This window comes from Schistocerca gregaria, unplaced genomic scaffold (assembly GCF_023897955.1).
Source record: "Schistocerca gregaria isolate iqSchGreg1 unplaced genomic scaffold, iqSchGreg1.2 ptg000751l, whole genome shotgun sequence".
NCBI lineage: Eukaryota > Metazoa > Arthropoda > Insecta > Orthoptera > Acrididae > Schistocerca > Schistocerca gregaria.
This window is the reverse complement of record NW_026062126.1, coordinates 15,001-20,000: the sequence shown is the minus strand read 5'-3', so window position 1 is coordinate 20,000 and position 5,000 is coordinate 15,001. Positions and strand designations below refer to the sequence as shown.

The 5,000-nt window shown below is 52.8% G+C and overlaps 1 non-coding gene across 1 annotated transcript in view; it reads right to left on the bottom strand.

The window, feature by feature from the left end:
• LOC126321613 (small subunit ribosomal RNA) overlaps positions 1-114 on the bottom strand; it is a 1,893-nt gene extending 1,779 nt beyond the window's left edge. Inside the window, exon 1 of the ribosomal RNA XR_007558380.1 lies at positions 1-114. This exon is cut by the window's left edge and continues 1,779 nt beyond it. This is a non-coding gene — a ribosomal RNA (small subunit ribosomal RNA).
• Positions 115-5,000: the final 4,886 nt, after the last annotated feature.

Genomic DNA, 5,000 nt, shown 5'->3' with positions numbered 1-5,000 from the left:
CCATAACTGATTTAATGAGCCATTCGCGGTTTCACCTTAATGCGGCTTGTACTGAGACATGCATGGCTTAATCTTTGAGACAAGCATATGACTACTGGCAGGATCAACCAGGGAGCTGCGTCAACTAGAGCTGAGCAGCCGGCCGCCCGGGAGTGTGTCCCGGGGGCCCGCGCGAACACGCAAGCGTCCGCTCAATTATTCTGCAAACAGGAGGAGGCCGAGCTCCCCTGCACGATACACCTCGAAACCCTCTCAGGTCCCGGCGGCGCGCAGCGCCGTCCTAGGTACTTGGTCGGTTTCGAGAGAGGCGCAATCGCCCGGAGTTAGGCGAGTAGACGGTTTTAGTGCGAACACCCTTGCTCCCAACTGAGCTTGCCGCTGCCGACAGAGGCCCGGGAGCGTGCTGTCGTGGCATTGCCGGCGGGAGACAACACGCGCCACCTATGGTGACCGGCAGCTCCAACGCCAGCGCCACACAAGGGCAAAGCCCCACTTGGGTGCAGAAGCGAACTCTCCCAGCACAGCGCACGCGCCAACACGTCCGCACAACTGCGATACAAACCACCTGCGAGAACCGCTGGGGCGACCGAGCAGCAGACGGCGTCGCGGCGCCGAGTGCCAGGCGGCGGCGCATCCTCAACGCACACAGTCCTCAATCAGACCAGCACACTGCAGATGTCCACCGCGCTTCGCACCGGGCTCGGCTGAACCAACTTTGGCCGCCAGGCGCCGCGTGCAGGGTGCGCCGCAGCGTAGCTGCGCCGCCTGCCGAGCCCGTCGGCTGGCGCTCCTGCCACTCGGCGCCCCCCACCAGCCGCCTGTTGCGCGTGCGCCCACGCAGCGCGCGGCCAACACGCCGGGCGGCCCCCCTTCACCGGCCGGGAACAGTCCCACCAAGCCACCGCCGCGTATCGCTTCATACCCACATGGGCCTAGTCACGTGTGTGGATGTGGCGGGTACCGCTGAAACAACCGGTTAATAGCTGTACCGATCGTCGCCATCACAGATTCACCTCCAGCGTGAACAACCGCTCAACAACGGATTTCCAGTTCATTTGCGTATCTTGGGCAGTAAACGTAGATGTCCACCTACATTTGCGAATTCAACAATTCTTGCATGCCAGGATGTCATGTGTCACGACACGCTACATCAGACCACATACACACTGCGACATGTGCAGAAGAGAACACGTGGAAGGTGGCCCGCGCACGTATGCGATGTCCCTTCCGCGATCCACTGTCAACCGGCATCTGCGGCATGTCCCAGATATGGAACGCGGTCCACCAGGGTAGCACTTTGTGAACACGCGATCTAGTGTGTCGGAATACACGCGTCACTACATCACACGGCTCACGCTGACCTGACCTGACTCACCGCACCACCACCCCCAGCGACCCAGGGTGACATACAATGCGTTCGTACGTTCCTCCCACACGCCTCTACGGCGTACCACAGTGCAACCTAGCTGTTATTGGGAGACGAGACAAGTAGCATCGAGCACAACATATGGAAATTGAGATTCGACACCGTTGGGCACAGCCAGCGTACGGTCACACGTATCACACTACTTCACTCTGTACGTAACTACCGATGATCGGTACAGCGTGTGGGTTACGCGTACGACATCAGCGGACAATGGACACAGACCATACCACGACGTACACTGAGGGCGTCGACATCTGAACGCAACTGAACAGCTGCGAGGCTCATTTAACACTCAAACGCCAGACCGACCAGCTTGAGAGGACGGAGACACAAAGAGAGGGGCAGAGGGGGGGGGGGGGGGCGATATAGTCCTATTGCAGTACAATTGACAGTGGATAGCGGGAATATGTGGAAAGTAAGCAACACTCGCAAGACATCTACATGAGGATAACAACGACACCAGAGATTCCGAGCAGTGAACTATGTTAGGCAAAGGGACAACGTGGGTTAGGTTAAGGGACAACGTGGGTTAGGTTAAGGGACAACGTGGGTTAGGTTAAGGGACAACGTGGGTTAGGTTAAGGGACAACGTGGGTTAGGTTAAGGGACAACGTGGGTTAGGTTAAGGGACAACGTGGGTTAGGTTAAGGGACAACGTGGGTTAGGTTAAGGGACAACGTGGGTTAGGTTAAGGGACAACGTGGGTTAGGTTAAGGGACAACGTGGGTTAGGTTAAGGGACAACGTGGGTTAGGTTAAGGGACAACGTGGGTTAGGTTAAGGGACAACGTGGGTTAGGTTAAGGGACAACGTGGGTTAGGTTAAGGGACAACGTGGGTTAGGTTAAGGGACAACGTGGGTTAGGTTAAGGGACAACGTGGGTTAGGTTAAGGGACAACGTGGGTTAGGTTAAGGGACAACGTGGGTTAGGTTAAGGGACAACGTGGGTTAGGTTAAGGGACAACGTGGGTTAGGTTAAGGGACAACGTGGGTTAGGTTAAGGGACAACGTGGGTTACGTTAAGGGACAACGTGGGTTACGTTAAGGGACAACGTGGGTTACGTTAAGGGACAACGTGGGTTACGTTAAGGGACAACGTGGGTTAGGTTAAGGGACAACGTGGGTTAGGTTAAGGGACAACGTGGGTTAGGTTAAGGGACAACGTGGGTTAGGTTAAGGGACAACGTGGGTTAGGTTAAGGGACAACGTGGGTTAGGTTAAGGGACAACGTGGGTTAGGTTAAGGGACAACGTGGGTTAGGTTAAGGGACAACGTGGGTTAGGTTAAGGGACAACGTGGGTTAGGTTAAGGGACAACGTGGGTTAGGTTAAGGGACAACGTGGGTTAGGTTAAGGGACAACGTGGGTTAGGTTAAGGGACAACGTGGGTTAGGTTAAGGGACAACGTGGGTTAGGTTAAGGGACAACGTGGGTTACGTTAAGGGACAACGTGGGTTACGTTAAGGGACAACGTGGGTTACGTTAAGGGACAACGTGGGTTACGTTAAGGGACAACGTGGGTTACGTTAAGGGACAACGTGGGTTACGTTAAGGGACAACGTGGGTTAGGTTAAGGGACAACGTGGGTTAGGTTAAGGGACAACGTGGGTTAGGTTAAGGGACAACGTGGGTTAGGTTAAGGGACAACGTGGGTTAGGTTAAGGGACAACGTGGGTTAGGTTAAGGGACAACGTGGGTTAGGTTAAGGGACAAATTGAGTTAGGTTAAGGGACAAATTGAGTTAGGTTAAGGGACAAATTGAGTTAGGTTAAGGGACAAATTGAGTTAGGTTAAGGGACAAATTGAGTTAGGTTAAGGGACAAATTGAGTTAGGTTAAGGGACAAATTGAGTTAGGTTAAGGGACAAATTGAGTTAGGTTAAGGGACAAATTGAGTTAGGTTAAGGGACAAATTGAGTTAGGTTAAGGGACAAATTGAGTTAGGTTAAGGGACAAATTGAGTTAGGTTAAGGGACAAATTGAGTTAGGTTAAGGGACAAATTGAGTTAGGTTAAGGGACAAATTGAGTTAGGTTAAGGGACAAATTGAGTTAGGTTAAGGGATAATCTGGTACAACCACAGTTAGGTTAAGCGATAATCTGGTACAGCCACAGTTAGGTTAAGCGATAATCTGGTACAGCCACAGTTAGGTTAAGCGATAATCTGGTACAGCCACAGTTAGGTTAAGCGATAATCTGGTACAGCCACAGTTAGGTTAAGCGATAATCTGGTACAGCCACAGTTAGGTTAAGCGATAATCTGGTACAGCCACAGTTAGGTTAAGCGATAATCTGGTACAGCCACAGTTAGGTTAAGCGATAATCTGGTACAGCCACAGTTAGGTTAAGCGATAATCTGGTACAGCCACAGTTAGGTTAAGCGATAATCTGGTACAGCCACAGTTAGGTTAAGCGATAATCTGGTACAGCCACAGTTAGGTTAAGCGATAATCTGGTACAGCCACAGTTAGGTTAAGCGATAATCTGGTACAGCCACAGTTAGGTTAAGCGATAATCTGGTACAGCCACAGTTAGGTTAAGCGATAATCTGGTACAGCCACAGTTAGGTTAAGCGATAAAGTTGGTTAAATTCGGTATTGTGTGGGAAGGGGGCAGAGAGAGAGTGGGGGGGGGGGGTGGATAGTTGTGGCAGTACGCGGATGCCTGAGTCACCGTCAGATATGTCACGTCGGTTCGATGCTTGTAGCAAGAGGCTGGCGGGTCTGTGTCTCTCACTTCTGCAATTTTTCATGTGGTATAACACGAGGGCGGGGGGGTGATATTTGGTGCCCCTCTGTGTAGGATGTGTGTTGGTGGTGTTGGTTTATCTGAGCAATGGTAGTTGTCGGAGGAGTGGGGTACTGTGCTTTTATAGGTGGACCTACTGCTCTGGTTATCATAGTGTCGACGGTGCAATGTGGCAGAGAGGATGCACTCGACATTGTCGCATTCCAGATGTTTACGTATTGTGTGTCTCCGTTGCAGGCCGAGAGTGGTGCATGTTCGAGTGTGTGGCTGACGTGCGATTCACGTTGTGTGCCCAGTCTTACAGCACGTATAGGGACATTCGCATAAATCATCTATATGTGGCCTTGCATCATTTACTAAGCAGTGCCGTGAGACGACCGAACTATTAGGAAAGTACTGATGTACCGCATAATGTTTACCTTCCACCACACGGCGAGTATCGACTCTGCCCAGCGTTGCCACCGCAGGCAGCGGTCACCGTCACCATTGTGCGGCGGAACGGAACATCTATATCCTCAGAGGGGCACTCTTTGCCGCCGGGCGTCAGGTCTCGCGGCCTGCCGGCCAGCGCCCATGACGAACTTACTGCATGTATAGGGACAGCGGGAATTTGGCATACTTGATATAACTCTTCATGAGACGCAAGATATAGGGGTGGATTGCAACTTACGACTGCGAGAAAAGTCCGCCGTTCATCCGCCGGAGTTGCGATTTCGGCGGGGCACGTACGGTCGCGGGTGGAGCACTTGGTGCGGCGTACGCACCCGGGTTGCGGCTCCTGCGCTGGAGGGGGGTGCAGGTTTTGTGTGGGTGGGCTCGGCAAATGAGCA